General features: G+C 39.0%; 1 long non-coding RNA gene across 1 annotated transcript in view; it reads right to left on the minus strand.

The window, feature by feature from the left end:
- The window catches only part of LOC147611787 (uncharacterized), a 35,571-nt gene extending 33,017 nt beyond the window's left edge, over positions 1-2,554 (minus strand). The window contains exon 1 of the long non-coding RNA XR_015263589.1: positions 1,872-2,554. This is a non-coding gene — a long non-coding RNA (uncharacterized LOC147611787). The remainder of the gene's footprint in view (positions 1-1,871) is intronic.
- Between the last annotated feature and the right edge of the window lie 16,582 nt (positions 2,555-19,136).

The raw sequence follows: 19,136 nt of genomic DNA on the forward strand, positions 1-19,136 counted from the left end.
GAGCAAAGCATCCAACACTTCATATACAGAGGCAAAACATGTGTATCAGACCATAGGTGGTATGAGAGCTTCAAGCCAGGCGTAGGGTGACATAGCCATCCATGTGGATAGACCTTTCTTGACACCATGGCTGGCAGAGGAGAGCTAGAGAGGAGCCGGAATCCTCAGCTCTGGAGCTAGCAACAAAACCAGCCAGACTTTCAACTTCAGCATTCCGCACCCACCGGTCAGCTTCCGCACGCCGCCCGGAACCCGGATTAATTCTGCGCCACATCCGGATGCCGATTCCGCCATTCAATGTGCACATTCTGATTTCGCCACCCGGATTGATAGTTCTGGACTTCTCGGATTGATAAACCAACGTGTAGACTTCCTGAATCCTGCAGACTTCTCCGCCACCTTAACTCCACGTCCTCCCAGACTGCTATTCGTTTCACTTGCGCACTCCGCATCCACCCCCAAACTCCGCCACCCGGAATGCTCAGTCGCACCCCCCGGAATGACAATTTCGCACCCGTTGCTTACTCCGACGCACCTTGGCTTGCTGAATCCGGATGGCAGATAGGTTTTCTGCTCAAACCTGGAAGCGAATCAGGCTTCCACTTCCTAAACCCAAAGGTGGATCAGGCCAGACATTGGTAAGCATGCTGTTCATGGTATTTTTGGCCCGGACTGAGGCTGCATAGCGCATGGCAAAGTCTAGCTGCATAGAAAAAACAAGGTCGGTAGAGAAGAGGAGGTAGGTAACGGCGTCCATGCAAGCAGCTATGACGCCTAGCTTGCTGCATAGCAAGTGAGATGCGTTTGGTACAGCTGACAACTCTCTGAAGAGGGAAGTCAACGATGAAATGTCTGCAGGGCTACAAGAGAGGCTCACAGTGGCCATGACTAAGCTTTATATGACCAAGCCCTCAAAGATAAATCCCAAATCATCTTCCTGGATGCCCAGCTCAAGGCCCATACCAGCCCCTCCTCTAGTACCATCCAGATCGACATCCAGATCGATACTAAAGTCCTGGCCGAGCTCTTCGACACTCTGCAAGACGACCTCGGTCGTCTCTAGGACCAGCTCATGTGGACGAGCTTCGCCTGCTCTCCTCACTGGCCAATGTAGCGGCAATCTAGCCAAAGGAGGATGCTGACTTGGATGATAAAGGCACCTCTCAATCCGGAGCGCCAAGCTGAACACTCGCCCGACAGCGATTGGCTGTACTGACAGACACGACAACTCCAACCCAGTCCTCCGCCCCTGAGAGCATCCCCCTCCGCCCGGCCATGACAACCTCCTCTTGAAGATGGACCAGATGGAACAAGAGCTTGCCCACTACAAAGAAGAACGCCAAACTTGCTGCCCTCGGCAAGGAGCCGAGCTGAACCCGGAGGAGCCGACATGCAGAACCTACAACTGGCCATGGTGCCATACTCTGGCGGAACCACTTCTAGGGAAGACTCGCGGCCATGGCCCTCCTGAAAGACCATGCAACGGCCCTCTAGAAGAACTATGACAAGCTGTATTACGACAAGATGGCCGCCATGAAGATGGCCTACAAGGAACAGCACCCGCGGGCCATGGAGGATAGGGGGAAGATGCAAGCTCACATCAATGAGCTCAAAACCAAGGTTGCAGGAAGAGCCCGTCACTCGACAAAAGAAGCCCAACGAGACCCACGAAGACATCTAGTTGGCCATCGCCGGCATCAAAGTGGCCAAGAATGTGACCCTCCACGCCGAACTTGCCTCTACCTGAACGCAGATCACGGACCTGCACCAAGAAGCAATCCGGCAACATGGCAATTGCACCCAAATAATCCGCCAAGCTTGTTACTACATGCAGATTCTCACAACAACGGCCATTGTGGCAACCAACTTACCCGAACCCTGAGCTTGGAGAAGGATGGACACCTTTCTGGCAGCATGCCCTAAACCGCAGCCCCTCCCAAACCTAGCCCCAGCTCAACTGGGCCTGAACAATCTGAACCCACCTGCTCATGGCAACGATGATGATGAGATGGGGATGTGCAAGTAAGTTACTTAATCCATATCCAAGTGCTCCACCTACTAATAATGACAAATCTCAGGCCGACTATATATTTTCTAGACTTCTTTCTCAACCCTTAGAATTTCCCACTAACACTCTCACCCCCGAGGAGTTGTCCACATCATACCCATCTCCACCACGGCCAACTCAAGAGGTTAGTCACACTCTACCACACAAGATACACTTGAGCCATTCACTAATGATTCTATTCTTGAGTCTTTGTCTACTGCAAAAAGTACAAAGGTTTAATAAGAGCCAAGAATCCTCTACTCAAGCCAAAGCTAATGTTCAAGGTGTTAATGCAAATAACACCCTTTGAACCTAGGCAGATTCTATCCGAAGCCTATTCAGATGTTACACCAATGAAGCAGTCGTATGTGCCATACCCTCTCCAAGCACCAAGACCAGAATTAGAAGAGCTATTGCCTTTGGCTGGAGAGGGCACATTATGGCCCAAACCCGAGGGATCAGGAATGTGCCCAAGTGTGTCAGGGTTAAGATTGCTCGGAACAACAATGTGGAGGCCAGTTTACGTCTATCATAGGAAGGACAACCGCCACACCGGACAATCGCCAAACTGGACAACCCCCGAGCCAGAATGCCACCGGAATGCCAGAGCTGGCGCACTTAACACTATGGTCCAGGCGGTTAATTAGGTCATTACTTCTATAAATTAGCCGTGCTCACGAAGGGTGTCTTTGTACCACACAAAAACTATGCATTAAGCAATATAAAGATATAATCAAAACTCTGTATAGGGGCTAGTTGTTTATTCTTTGAGCCACGTGTTTTTCATTAATCAAAGGATCATTTTGTATCATCTCTGTATATTTTTCATGTCTATTATCTTTTTTTCTATATTCATCTTGTCTATCATTCCTATGGATCTGTCTTTTAAGTCTTGTATTTCATGTGGCAAATCAGATCATGCACATGAATTGATCAGTCTTAAGTAACCATTTTCCATCTGTGCAAATGCTTGTAATCAATAAGCTATTTTCTATGTCGTCCAGTGTATGTTCCATATTAGACTGGTGTATTGCTACGTGCATAACCAGAGAGACTCAGTAGGTTGATCGGGGTAGCAGTCAACCCCAACAACAATTATGCACTTGGTTAACTCCCTTATGGATGAAGTAGGTGAGAATGTTAAAGCTTCCCCTCATCAAGTTGTGAGGCATTAGGCGATAAGTTGACCATGTTAAGTGCAAGAAGGTTCTTGTGGTTCCTCCATTTTGGTAGAAGATAGTTCTTGTGGCTGGTTTGATGATGCTTTAGTCTCCACATCATGTGAGACTTTTGTGCTCTTTTAGTGGTGAGGATTTTTTTTTGCATATTTCTTTAGGCACCCATATTTAGAAAGTGCCTTCATGATACCCTTGAGCATGTAGTATGCATGGATAGCATCCATCTTTTCTAAACCTTTTGGCTTGGACTATCATTGATGTCGAGTTTTCTTCTTTTGTGTATTCTTAGGGAGTCATGTGGATTTCTTTGGAACCCACACTTCGGCACTATATTCATAGTATCCCTAAGCTTTCTTGTTGCAATTGGCACCCACAATGTTTGAGTTGGTAGAGGTTCTGGTCGGGCTCTTGCCAAGTTTTCATGAAGAGTTGGTAGTTTTGTACCCTTGTTTTTATACTCTTGAGATTTGCATTGGGTGTGTGGCCTAGAGCATTGATGAGGTAGCTAAATTGGATTTCCACCCTTGTTTTGAGGTACAAGAAACTGTTTGTCCACTCATCTTTTGATGCTTTTTACAATGTCTTGATAATAATTTTCGCGGTGGAGTTACCTTCTTTGGTGGAATTAGAGATTTGGTATCCTTTTTGGTGGAGTTACCTTTATTGGTGGAATTAGAGATCTGGTATCCTTCTTGGCGGAGTTACCTTCTTTGATGGAATTAGAAATCTGGTATCCTTATTGGCATGAGCTTGCGAGGAAGCACTACTTATGTTTGTGGATTTAGGTAGTGTTGATGATGAGGCTTAGGTTTACGAACTAGTTGTATCCTCATCCCGAAGTAATAAGCTAAACTCCTCGAATGTGAGAGGAATAGACCTGACACCAACATTAAAAAATGTAATAAAAGTATCATACTTAGGCGACAAAACTTGACGAGTGAGGTTTGAGGAGAGTGCAGACGCCAATTACATCCATCTAGTAATAGAGATCTTTGATTTTGGTGAGAAATGCCTACCATTTCACCTTCATTCAATTTCTCTTGTTGAAGGTTATTTTTAAGATTATGAATCCTTAAGGGATTTGTGGTCTTGTACTGGCTCTATAAACAAGGTCCATGCTTCTGCAGCTATGGAGACATGTTCAACATCTTTAGAAGTTCAAGCTTAAGACTGTTCTTTCCTCCTATGAGCTTTGGGACACCATCATTCGTGTTGATGTTCATCCATCACCAATAAGGGATGCATACATCAGCCATGTACCACTTGCTACCGATCTTGTCCAAGCTTGGAGACGAAGGGATTTAGATTCTCTATGTGCCTCGAAGTGAAGGGAGATTCAATGTGGCTCTGTTGGAATTACTAAGACGGAGACTATTATGAGTAGAAAGTTAGGGAGTTAACTCACATTGATGAGTTGTGTGGAGAAGGAGTTGGCCATGTATCTATATATAGGTCGTATTCGTAGGCGGCCCTGACATGACCACATAGGTTTGCGGTCATGGTTGGTTCCACCATCCGCAACCATCTAGGCTCATCTTGGGCCTCGTTTGAGCCTCGAAATGTCAAGATAGGGTGTCCAATGATCCAAGAATAAAGTCTACCTACTCCATGTGTGGACCAGTATGAGTTAACGGTCGAGTGCAGCATGTAGCCTATTTGATAGTGTGCCAAATCTAATCCAAGACATCTCTAAACCATTTAGCATCATAGGCCACCTTCCCATATGAATAGGGATGTCGGGCTCTCGGGATGCTCAATCATGGCTACTCCTCATTATGGGGTCTATACAAACATGAGCTAGTTGGTGCTTAGACAATACAATATGAGGGTAGAGCATTGATATCCAACACTTTGAATGTTCACATGTGGCATTAGAACACCCTTCTATGTAGCCTTTTAGGTCTTTTGGGTTTAGACCATAGGCATGCAAATATGGAAGCTACATCATCATGGTAAGAGTGTATCTCCCAATATAGATATTTACTGAGGTGTTTTAATATAGATCTATACCAAGGTGTTTCAACTTTTCTCTCTAGCAAATTTTGTCTTGCATTATTATTCATAAATTTTGGCTTGCATTATCATTTGTAAATTCTACCTTTGTTGACTTTTTCCCATGTTTCAAAGGAATGGTTTCGATAAGTAGTACCTCTTGAAAGGGAAATTGGTTCTCCTCTTCTTTTTGTGTTTGGGTTACTTTTATGGATTTGATATTATATGGTTCAATCACAATAGGTGATCCAATTAGATATTTGACAATCCTAAGCATGGTCTCTTGAACTTTCTTTTTATGTTCCTAGCATGTGTTAAGCTACTAGTAAGGTGCTCTCTAATCCAAGCATTCGCAGGTCGATGGAATACACATGGGAGGTGCTCAAAGAACTTGTCTCTCACCCAATCCCTCAATCAAAGAATAAATAATAAAGAATTTGCAAAAATCTCCATTGTGTGATCTAGATGAATGAATGATGAATAACCTAATCTATGGAAATAAGGTAACAAGAGAAATGAACCTAATTAATGAAATGGAAAGCAACTCAACACTCACGCCACACTCACTCTCACCACACACTCTTACTTCATATCCACCTCTCACAAGCCTCAGCTCAAGCAAATGATAAGCACACATGGTAATGAGAATATGGAAACCCCACACTCAAGCTCTCAACCACATGCTCGCACACATGGGGAGTTCTCAAGAGTGAGCATGCATCCTAGTTCTCTCATGAGAAACAAGAAGACCTTACTCAACACTAAGCAAACCCTAAAAGGAGATACCTTAACCTCTAAGATAAGAGAGGAAGGTACAAGGCTTAATCCTATTCAAAGGGAAACAACACAAGATGGACTCAATTCCAAGGGAGATAACACAAAACTTAATCCTATCCAAAGGGAAATAACATAAGATGGACTCCACAACTTGGGCTAAAGGGGAATTGAGTTCTCCCTCACCCATGCTCTCTATATGTAGTAAAGTCTAAGGCCATCCCATATGCACAAGTGTCACATGATATTTGACTAATCGTAGAATAAACAACTCTAGTTTTTTACTCTAGTTTTTTAGGGTGTCAAAAATGTAAACACCATGAAGTACGATGTGAAAAACTCTTTTTCATGGTTGTGAAGAACTCTCAATATTCATGGCATGAGAAACTATGATTTTTGGATAAGGTTATCTAGTCTCAAGCCTTGTTCTTGGCCATGTAATCCCTACAATCACAAACAGGAATCTTGCAAAGATTTTCATAGTTTGAAAAATGATTTTCACGATCATGAAAAACCAAGCAACTTGTAGATTTGATCTTTTTGGGTGATTTTGATGATTTCTGTAGCTTGTAAGTATCTAGTTTGGTTCTCCTACATATATGGATTATGATTCTAAACTTAATGAGACCCAATTCACCACATATATCTATCCATTTTTAATTTTTCATATCTTGACTCTATTAAGCATGAAAACTAGTGGATTAGTAAATTTAAGCTACAATCAAGCGTTTCTTGTGATTTTTGTGTGTTTTTTTTCTAAATACTAAATACTTTGTTTTTTGTGTTTTTTTACTTGATTAGTATTTCTAAATCCGTTGATTAGTTTTTTCTTGATTAATCTTTCCTAACCAATCGATCTACTCTATTGCAAGAAAAGCAATAACAATCAAACAAAAAAGTAGATCTAGGCTCTAGGCTTATCTGAACCTTTTTCTTAGAAATAAAAAAGTCTCTTACGTTTTTACAACTAATGTATGCAAATATGCATTCTAAATGCATCTAGCTCCTAGCATGCTCTAATATTAAAAAAATAACTAATAACTAGATCCATAATAGATCTAGGTAAAATAATATGAAGTATATAGAAAGATAGTTTTTCTATATTTTTCTCTTCTTATTCTTCACACACCTTTTCAAGAAGTACACACATCACTCACCACACTGGGCTATGAAATGCTCTAGAGACAAAATTAGAAGTATAATATTTAGTGCTCCTGGACATAGTGGTGCTGCCAAACAATTTATGGCCCTTTTTGATCCTCCTAAACACATTCACAATAGAAAACAAGAGCAAGCAAAACATGTCATGGGAGCTTACCAATGTGCCATAATGGATGCAACCTGCTCTTCTTTTAGAGAGATATCTACATTGTTGTACTCATCCCAATCCATTATCACACTGGCTAAGTTGTAGTTCATTGGTGGGGATAGGCAGACACTCCTCTCTCTCACACCTATGGTAGCTACATAAGCACAAGGATAGAGTAGAGAAGTAAGCATAAGTAGTTCCTTGGGAGTAGGCACACACTATTCTCTCATAGCTATGGTAGCTACACAAGCATAAGGATAGAGTAGAGAAGAAGAGAAAGACTTAATTTTACAAGAATAGAAAGACTTAATTTTACAAGAATAAAAAGCAATGGAAGAGTGTGATGCCTTATGAGAAAAACTGACATATAGGGCCATATTTATTCACATGCTCTTAAACTACACCTGACTGAACCCCTTATAAGTGGCCTATTATTTATAAAATATCTAATCTCATAATTATAGGAGTGAAGTACATTCACAAGGGATTCTCTAGCATGCTACCACATGCTCTTGGAGGAGCGGAATGATTGTAAGTATTCCATTGCACCATTATGGGTGCCTATCTAAGTTGTAGATTTAGACCCATTGCTTCATAGCTTGATCATACACCCTTTTAGCATGTTATAAAGTGAGGACGTGGTGGTGGATGGGCTATCACACCCACATTGGGAATTTACATTTTTAGCTCAAAGGTAAGACCAAATGACATTTGCATTGGCATAGACGAAGGAAAAACCTCTTGACATGAACATATTTGGTGCCGCCAAAAACGAGAACTAGTTAGCTCTATTTTTTCATCTATTCTAAGCTGTTGGGGTCACCCAATATTGCCCAATGTTGATTAGAGGTCACACTTTAAAAAACACATATTTTTGGAACTTCGGATGTGCTAGATTTGTTATGTTCTTTAAAAAAAGCTTGTTTGCATTATGTCATTCTATGTACATAATTTGGAAGGGTAAACCCCTTATTTTTTAGTGATTTGCATGATTTTGAAGAACACAACAAATCTAGCACATCCGAAGTTCCATTGATGTGAATTAGAGTGAGAAATTTATGATTTTTATTCATGTATTTCATCATTTTTATTCTTGCTTTGTCAAAATTGGTAGCTTAGAGCATGTAAAATCAACCAAAATCAATTAAAAACAATGAATCACTTGTATAACCATCATAAACTAGCATGAAGAACCTTAATCACTCCCCATCAAGTCTAAAATTCTTAAAAAAATCTAAAAACTAGGCCAAACCATCTCTCGGGTTGGGAGATGTGAGCCTACATTCTCGTGGAAAAAAGATGCAAGTCTGGTAGATGTTCATGTATTTCATAATTTGTATTCTTGCTTTGCTAGAATTGGTAGCTTAGAGGATGTAAAATCAACCAAAGTCAATAAAAAAACAATCAATCACTTGTATAACCATTATAAACTAGGATTAGGAACCTTAATCACTCCCCACCAAGTCTTAAAAATCTAAAAAAATCTAAAAACTAGGCCAAACTATCTCTTAAGCTAGACGATGTGAGCCTATAATCTTGTGAAAAAAGGCATAAGTCTAGCAGATGTCCTAATAGGGCGTGAGCCTAAATACATGAAGAACCATGAGCTTGGAGATTTGAGGCATGAAACGTGACCCATGAGGCTAGAGATGTGAGCTGTGAGTTTAGAGTCATGAGCCTATAGATGTGAGCCTACAGACAAAGGTTTAGAGAGATAAGTAAAACCTAATATTTTACCATTCAATTACAATTTCCTCTTTGAAGAATTATAAGGACACGCCTACTCATGTCCTATAAAGAATTATGAGGATACATCTACTCATGTCCTATCAAGATTTCTTGTTATATAATCTCTACACTAGTAAAAATATCTAAGGAAAATTTTTATCCTTTATAATTATTGGAGCATTAACTTGTATAATTAATTGCTCACACTAACCATGGTGTAGACCCAAAACCCTATGTGTTACTTGGAATCCGTGCCTATTTTATTAAAAAAAAGCCATGTTCCTATTTCATAAAAAAGTATGTGAGCCTAACTACATATGAGCCTAAGCCCACGACATGAGATGTGAGCCAACAAGCATAGCTCAAAGGTGTAAACCCATATAAGACATGCGTCTACGAGGCATGACACGAGTCTAGCTCACCAGATGACATACATGAGCCTATAGACGAGCACACAAATGTGAGACTATAGGTAAAAATTCCAATTAGGCCTTTGCTTTTGTAGGAATTCTACATTCTGCAGGGATATCAAATAATGGTTGGATAGAAGGGATTTTAATACCACATGTTAAACCGGGAAATGACACAGAGGTCGACAACTCTCACAACCTTTTTGAGAGGATAGTAATGCTCCTAGATTCATCCAAATTCTAATCGATCAATTGGGACATTACTATGAAAATGATGGCATTGGTAGCATTCCTATCTACCATAACGGATATCAAGCAATTGTAATCCTAGATGGTGGAGCATGAGTGAGTATCTTTACAAAAAAATACTAGAAAAATGGAAAAAACTTGCCTTAAAATAAATGGATCTTGATGTCAATTGTTTTGAAGTGGATAGTGAGAATATCACTGCAATGGATGTTGAGCCATTGGACATGGGCGCATTGAGACTTATGCATAAAGCCTATGCATAGAGCCTACGCCGCATAGAGCTTGCAAGAGCCTATGCATAGAGATAAACCTAAGCTAAAACTAAACCTAGCAACCAAGGGTGCAATAAAGGAAAAACTTGTATAAGCTTGCAAAAGAAGAAGAGAGCTCACCTCTCTTTTGTGAAAGCTGAAAGAGAGGAGCCCATTTCAGGCACCTTTGGTTTTGCCAATTGGGGTGATATGGCTCAAGATTTACCACTTTTCCATGGGTGGGTGATTCTCAAAAGAAAATGGTGAAGAATATTAAACCTAAAGTGGCTAACCAATAAAAATGATTAGTATTGCGACTGAAGACGAAATGAAAGACAATAAGACTAGTAAAACAATTTGCAAAAATCTTTGATTTTCGTCGAAAAGTTGTGAAAGGGTCTATGTGGTCCAAGAGGTGTGCAAGATATTGGTTTGGAAAATGTTTCAAGAAAAAGTGCATTTACACTTTTTGGAGATCTATAAGGAAAAGTATACACATGGCAGCATAGTAAGGCATGGGCTTAGGGGGGGCTGATTTTGGCACTTCAATGTTGAGATGTCAAGCTCAACTAGAGCTGACACTCACGACGTGCTTGGGTGACAATTCCACATTTACATCATCGGTGCATTTGGTAGCCAACACGATAGAACTTTGCTAGTAATTCTACAGTTAGACTACACCCACATAGTCCACCCATCAAGTTATGGCATACTTATCTTGCCAGCTCACCTATTTAGCGTGTTCATTATGGACCTCTTGTACATAGTACTTATGTTAGGTTTTCACTTATCTTTTGTAGCCTTCTTTTGAGAGTAAGAAGAAGAAGGATATTTCAACCTTCCATCTTTGTGTGTGTGTTATCCATTGTTGTGTGAGTGTGTGTGCGCGCTTGCAAGATCTTAAGCTCTCTCTCCTCCCCCAATATTTTGATGGTATTAGAGCCAGGTTCAAGGAGATGAGTGGTAGGCAAAGGAAGCAATACATGAGTAAAAGCATCATCATCTCTTCCCCTTCTTGTTTAGGTACGACACTCCCTGGGTAGCTCTTCGAGAGCCACACATCTCTGATTGAGGAGCTATCTTTGCAAGTGTGGAGGTGCTTATAAGGTGAAAAGTACTTTGTATTGAAGTTTTATGATTTTAATTGTGCTTTGAGCACGTTTCGGTCTCTGCTCAATCATTGAAGGTGTTTTTGGTGAGTTCCAAGAACTTTTACTTAATAACTATCTCTACTCAAAACTTGATATTACAGTGCAACAGTGTATTTTGGGAGTGTAAATAGTGTTTACACATGTATTTTTTATCTTGGGTGTATGTACATGTACCCTGGTGATATACAAGTTGTGCTACGGCAGTCACAAAAGTGACTATTATGTTACAAGTTGCATACAAAAATTGTCTATTTTTAGGTTTCTAGTTGTTATAAGAAAACATATCTCATAGAATCAATCAGATTCTTAGTGAGAAGCTAGACGAGAACAACTTCTATGCTTGGAAGTACAAAATGACCAATTTTTTGATGGGTAAAGGATTTTCGGACTATGTCAAAGGAGACAACGAGGAGCCTCTAGAGGTGCCTAAAGAGAATGCCACTCGCATTCAAGGACTAGAGGCCCTTGGTATGCCTGACATTTTAGCAAGGCATTCATTTGTTGATGGAGAGTCTAGTGGCTCAAAGTAAAGCCTTGACAAGGAGTTTAAGATTCCAGCTATTAAAACACCTAGTGTAAGGGAGGCTGCAAGGACTACCAAGGACAAATCTAACACTACGCAAGTCGAATAGGGTGAAAAACCGTGTTTAAAGATTGATGTATGTGATGGATTTGTATCTCACCATTATGCATATATGGCGAAGGTTGTGCAAGATACTGAACCCACATGTTTTGAGGATGTTGTTGAGCATGCAAATTTGGATACAGCCATGGATGAAGAAATGTCTATGGTGGATTCAAATAAGACATGGGAAGTACAACTTTTAACAAAGCATTATACCTATTGTTAATCCCCACTCGAAACTTCGACCAAGCAAGTCAAATTCGTTCCAGCTCTCTAGTCAATTGAGCTGCATAAATTCTTTCTAGCTGCATAAATTCTAGCAAGGTCTTCTCAAGACATTCCTTTTATAATTCTAAGGTCATCTATTTACTTCTCTTATCTAGGCTTTATCTTGATGTTGAAAATCTTTAAGAGTATTTTAGTCACTTTTCTTTGCACATAAGACTAGGTTCCTACCTTTCCTAAGAAATCTTTAATTAACTTTACCCTTTTCTATCCTATGGAATTAATCTATTTCGAAGGGTCATTTAATTTGTGTACATTATTACACATAGGACTTTTGTTTAACAATTTCTCTTCCAAGATTTAGGATATGGTTTTACTCTTTATCTACACAGATAAGGTGCTTCTAATGTGTTTGATTTATGGAGAAATTAGGAATTTCTGTCTTTAAAAATATTTTGCCTTACAGAGATTTATCCAGATCTATCCCACTTGTCACATTTTGATTTTTGAAAGTAAACATATGGTTTTTGACTATCATAACCCCTAGTTCATCCGTGCATATCTAATGCATGTAGGTAAGCTCTCTCTCTCTCTCTCTCTCTCTCTCTCTCTCTCTCTCTCTCTCTCTCTCTCTCTCTCTCTCTCTCTCTAACACTTTTTAGACAATTGTCTTTCTAGAATTATTACCTACCTTTTCACCTTAATTTTTCCTAAAAAGAAAATCTAATTTTTAAATCTAACAATTCTTCTAATAAGTTTGGGGTGATGCCCTTCTCCTTACTTCTCCTTCTCTCTCTACACTTTTATTTTCTCCTTCTCTCTCTACATGTGGGGTATCCCTAATTCATAACTTGTATCTAATCTTCCTAATTAAACTCAACCTTTCACATACTAATCTATGTTACCATATTATAGTAGTGATGTGTGTGAACACACTTAGGACCGCCGGGGCACTTTTTCCCTCACTAGGAGGTTTTTTCCCCCGTGCATTGTATATACGCCCATTATCTTCTAGGGCTTGTTATCTTTCATTTTTGGCACTCATAATACACTACTGTGTTGTGCTCAAGCTTCCTCATCTTCTTGAAGTTGTGTGTGCATTCCTGCAACCCTAATTCCAACAATCTAAAGTTTATCCTAAGTTTGGATACCCCTCAACTAGAGCACCTAGGCTAATTTTCTCTCTCTAGGAATTATTTAATCTAAGGCTACTCATAAATTATTTAATCTAAGGCTACTCATAAATTATTTAAATATTAAACTTTTATTAGGTCTTAAATTAACCTATCCTAACCCTTGATTTTACTATTATACTATGCAACGAGGAAATCTATTCAAGTCTCCTTATTAATAATAAAGGTTATGTACATTGAAGGTCAAATTTTTGACCTTAGAGAACTTGTTCTTGGGGATTGTGCAAAAGTTAGGAACCCATTAATTTAATTTAATCCAAATCATGGAATAGACAATTAAAATGCACAAAAATGAGAGAAATTATAAACTTTGAATATTTAAGGGTCTAATTATACCTTGAAAATTATACCTTGAATATTTAAGGGTCTAATTATACCTTGAAAATTAGCTTGTAAGTGAATCTTGTACCCTTTTTGAGCCTAGGTAATATAATCATGTGACCAAAGAACAATTGCAGCACTGAAATCTATGGAAAAAGTACTCTCCTCTCCTTAAAGAGAAAAATTCATGGATTTTGCAAAAGCAAAAGGGAACTTAATATAGTTAAAAATGATGGATGGCCACTTTGCATGTTCCCCTAGTTAACTCAAGGTTATTAGCACATAATATCCCATGCAACTTAACTTTAGACCTCATGCATCCACTTCTTTTCCATGCGCTCAGCCACTCCCACATGCATCCAATCATACATCAAGTTAACTCCTAAATTTATACATTGCTAGAGTAACCCAATTAACCTTAGTTTAATTAAAATGTGCACTCTTCTCTATGTATAATTTTTGTTGAGGCTAATGCTCATGAGATTAGGGTTACAATTACGAAGAGTTGTTTCAGATTGCTTCTTTTAGGGGAAGCCTCGTTATTGTTTCGTTCTTTATTGACCATTATGTTGGCCTCCTAGGCATGCCTCTTATACCATCAAATCCTTAGCCATGTCTCCTACCTTCTCACAATAGTGACACGTGACTTTTCTTCTGGCTCCTCCTTTGTAGTTTGGTCCTCCTCTTGAGAAGAAGGCTTTGCTTTCTCCTATTGTTGTTGATGTAGCTTGCTTTTGTGCCTTTGTTCTTTCTCCATAAGAGCCACTTCTATTCCTGCTACTATGAATGTTGGTTCTAGAAGGCTCTTGAGAGTAGCCACTAATGACCATACTCTTCAATGTCATGCTTTTGAGAAGGATTGCTATTGCATGCTTCTCTTCCAATGTTGCACCAGTGCTTGCAAGTTGATTCATTATGCCTTTCATCTTGTTAACATGTGCGAGAAATTAATCTTCTTTCATTTTTAGGCCAAAAATTTGAATCTTTAAGCTTATCTTCCTTTAGCCCCAAAAATATTTTCTAAGTTTCTTTTATTATTTTTTTAAGTCAAAATGTGATGTGTGTGTGTGTGTGTGTGTGTGTGTGTGAGAGAGAGAGAGAGAGAGAGAGAGTATTTAAAATTGTGTGTGTGTGTGTGTGTGTGTGTGTGTGAGAGAGAGAGAGAGAGAGAGAGAGAGTTTATTTTGGTGGGTGTGTGGGTGGGTTTTTAATTGTTTTTTGTTTTTTTAAATGTTAAATTTTTTAAAATGTTAAAATTTATTAATTGCTATTCAAGTTTTTTAATTGTGTGGTGTGTGTGTGGGGGGGTGTGAAGATTTAGATAGTTTTTTAAATATGTTGAAAGTTCTTTTAAAAAAATTATTAATTTGAATAGCAAGTGCTATTCAAGTTTTTTAATTATGTGGTGTGTGCGTGTGGGTGTGAAGATTTAGATAGTTTTTTAAATATGTTGAAAGTTCTTTAAAAAAATTAAAAACTTGAATAGCAAGTGCTATTCAAGTTTTTTAATTGTGTGGTGTGTGCGTGTGTGGGTGTGAAGATTTGGATAGTTTTTTTAATATGTTGAAAGTTCTTTAGAAATTTTATTAACTTGAATAGCAAGTGCTATTCAAGTTCTTTAATTGTGTGGTGTGTGCATGTGTGGGTGTGAGATTTAGATAGTTTTTTAAATATGTTGAAGATTTAGATAGTTTTTTAAATATGTTAAAAGTTCTTAAAATGAAGTATTTAATAAACAGTATCACCACTCAAAGAGTAATTATCCTTACTAGAGTAATTTTGACAAATCATATCCTCATATGCATAGGCTTTGTGTATAGTAATATCATTTCATATAATTAATCATCCTTTAGCAGTGCCCACTTCCTTCGCCTTATTTACACTTCATAAGAGTGCATGCATGTACACACACATACACACAAACACACACACCCACACGTGTACATACACAAGCACACGTGTATATATATGCACACACCCACATACACACACAAACCCACACGTTCATGGTGCACATATGTATATACACATGAGAGTAGGCAAGCTGGGGTAAAACTAAACCCCATCTAATTGAGGGCATAGAGTGTGTATGTGTGTGTGTTATTTGAACATAGAGTGTGTTTATATGTATGTACACACATACATGCATATATGCACACACCCACATACACGCACCCATGTATTTGAAATTGTGTGTGTGTGTGTGTGTGTGTGTGTGTGTGAGAGAGAGAGAGAGAGAGAGAGAAAGGGAGAGTATGTATTTTACGGGGGTTTGTGAGTATAAAGTTTGTATGTAAGTTGAGAGTTGTTTTTTTTAAAGTGTTCATCCTTTAAAATGAAGTATTTAATAAACAGTATCACCACTCAAAGAGTAATTATCCTTACTAGAGTAATGATATCCCTCATAAGCATAGGCTTTGTGTATAGTAATATCATTTCATATAATTGATCATCCTTTAGCAGTGCCCACTTATTTCCCCTTATTTACACTTCATAAGAGCGCATGCATGTACACACACACACATACACACTGCACATATATTATTGATATTGGAAAGTGGATGTAAACCGATCAAGATCCCTCACTATGATATGTTGGTATGTGCTGAACTTCCGGACAAGGTGATGTTTCCAGAGTTGCATAGCATAATTAGTCATTACAATGTCCATGGACCATGTGGTGAATTGAATATTCGCTCTCCTTGCATGGTTAATGGAAGTTCCAAACATATCCTCGAAAATTTTACGAGACTACTAGCGTTGATGACAATGTGTATCCAACTTACATGCAACGAGATGATGGTAGTTTCATCCAAGTAAAGGATCATAGGGTGGATAGTCGATGGGTTGTTCCATATAACCCTTTTCTCTCTTTGAGGTACAAAGCCCATATTAACATAGAAGTATGCTCTACCATTACATATATAAAATATTTATATAAGTATGTATACAGAGGACATGATAGAGCTACTATAGAGTTGCAAGACAGAAATGGGGTTATTGATGAGGTTAGTCAATATTTGGATGCACGGTACGTTTCTGCTTCAGAGGCATGTTGGCACATATATCAATATGATTTGCACGATGAAAAGCCCGATATACAAAGGTTACATGTTCATCTCCCACCAATGCACAATAATGTGCTTTTCAATGACTAGGATGACTTGCGTGATATGATTAGTTGCGATAGAAACCAAAGAACATCTCTCATCGAATGGTTCAACAGATGCAAATAGCTTACTGTATGTTGATTTCCTTTGCAAGTGGGTGTGGAATTCCGCTCTTTACTCATGGACTAAAAGGAAAAGGGAAAATATGATTTGACGTATGTACAATGTTAGTCTGAGTGCAAGTGAGCAATATTACTTATGGATGCTACTCACAGTGTGCAAAGGGTGCAAATATTTTGAGGATTTGTGAACAGTGAATGGAAATTTGTATCCATGTTTCAAGGCTGCATGTGAAGCTAGAGGGATGCTGGAGAGTGATGAGGAGTGGTACATGTGTCTCCATGAAGCTACAATTCAGAATACAGGATTCCAGCTACGTCAATTATTTGTCATTAATAATGGTTTTTTGTGAGCCTATATACCCTGGGCAGCTTTGGGACGAATTCTCCGCCAAACTTTTAGAAGATTTTTTCCATTCATTGCAGCAAAGAGGGTATGTTGATGTTGGTGTTTGTCATTCTATAGCAAAGAATCAGGCTTTGTTGCACATGCAAGATCTCTTACACCAGTATGGAAAGCGGTTAGCTGATTTTGAAGGGTTGCCTATTCCAGATAGATCAAGTGTTGCCACTGTCAACAATGGTTTGTTGATGGAAGAGATGATGTTTAATTCTGTTCTCAGCAGGCTGATTTGTCTGTTTCCATGGAAAGGAGTCTTAATAGTTGTTAATCAAGAGCATTTGATACTTTCCTTAGAGCTGTTTCTTTGAACCAAGGTGGTGTTTTTTTCCTTGATGGACTAGGTGGATCAGGCAAAACTTATCTTTACAATGCCTTGCTATCTTGATTGCGTGGAGAGAAACACGTTGCCTTGGCATGTGCATCTTCTGGAATAGACGCATTGTTACTCTCAAATGGTCATACAGCTCACTCACGTTTCAAAATCCCATTGGTACTCAATGCTTCTAGCACATGTGGAATCAAAGCTAATAGCCCATTGGCAGAGGTGTTGAAACTTGCAAGGTTAATCACTTGGGACGAGGCTCCAATGATGCATAGGTACGCATATGAAGCACTGAACAGGACATTATGCAAAGTGATATAGTGTTTGGTGGAAAAGTTATGCTGTTTGGTGGTGACTTCAGGGGCAAATATTAATGGTTGTGCCAAAGGGATCTCACGAGGACATTGTTGATGCAACATTATGCCGGTCACATATTTGGAGATATGTGAGTGTTTTAAAGCTCACCCAAAACATGCGGGTTAGATAGAGTGCTTAAAATGGTATAGAACATGAATTTGTCAAATGAAAATTATAAATTGGGGATGGCACTATAGGTCAGCCAAACAATAAAGGCAGAGTGGTAATTCCACCGCAAATATTTATCCATGGCAACTCTATTTTGAGTTTGGTAGAATGGGTATACAAAGATCTTTGGAGAGTTGAGGATTATGCATGCTTCTTCAAAGACCGTGCTATTCTTGCACCATGAAATTTAGAGGTTGATGAGATCAATGAACTAGCCTTGAGTACGTTGCTTGGTCTTGAAAGAGAATACCTTAGTGCAGATTCTGTTGTTTCTTGTGAGAATGATGCAATACTGTATCCAATTGAGTACTTGAACAGTTTTAACTTAGGTGGTGGTTACCCTCCTCACCACTTACTTCTAAAGATTAATGCCCCTATCATTCTGCTCCACAATTTGGACCCTTGACGGGGACTTTGTAATGGTACCAGATTGATATGCAAGCAATTTAACTCAAAGGTGATAGAAGCAGAAATCATTATAGGTACAAACATTGGATACAGAGTCTTTATTCCCAGGATAACATTTATGCCTACTATGCTTCAATTGCCTTTTGACATGAGAAGGAGGCAATTTCTTATCAGGTTAGCTTTTGGTATGTCAATAAATAAGTCCAAGGACAAACATTGAGTGTATTGGGACTTTATCTGGCCACACAAGTATTCACACATAGACAACTGTAAGTTGCTATGTCACGTGTTAGATCATCCGATGCATTGAAAGTGTGTGTAGAACATATTGTGGAATATGAAAGCAGCACAAGAGGTTCAAATGAAGTCTTCACAACCAATGTTGTCTACAAGGAGGTTTTGCAAATGGCATGCCGAAGAATGTAAATGTAAATGGCAGCTTGCAAATGTTAGAGACTACATTTATACATATCGTTGTACAATGAAGTAAGCATTTGAATGGAGAATGTTTCTAAAGATGTGCAAGTGCAGTCTTTGTTTGCTTTTGGATTGCTTTTATACACAGTGCCATTATATTATTCGTTGCTTGGCTCAAGCTATTGAGCGCGCGCACACACACACACAGCCATATATACGTGTGTGTGTGTGTGTGTGTGTGTGTGTGTGTGTGTGTGTGTGTGTGTATATATATATATATATATATATATATATATATATATATATAGAGAGAGAGAGAGAGAGAGAGAGAGAGAGAGAGAGAGTTATATTTTATATCAGGGGTATATTGCTTAGGATG

The sequence above is a fragment of the Cibotium barometz genome, chromosome 46 (assembly GCF_041138505.1).
Source record: "Cibotium barometz isolate CiBa-2024 chromosome 46, ASM4113850v1, whole genome shotgun sequence".
In the NCBI taxonomy this organism is placed as follows: Eukaryota; Viridiplantae; Streptophyta; class Polypodiopsida; order Cyatheales; family Cibotiaceae; genus Cibotium; species Cibotium barometz.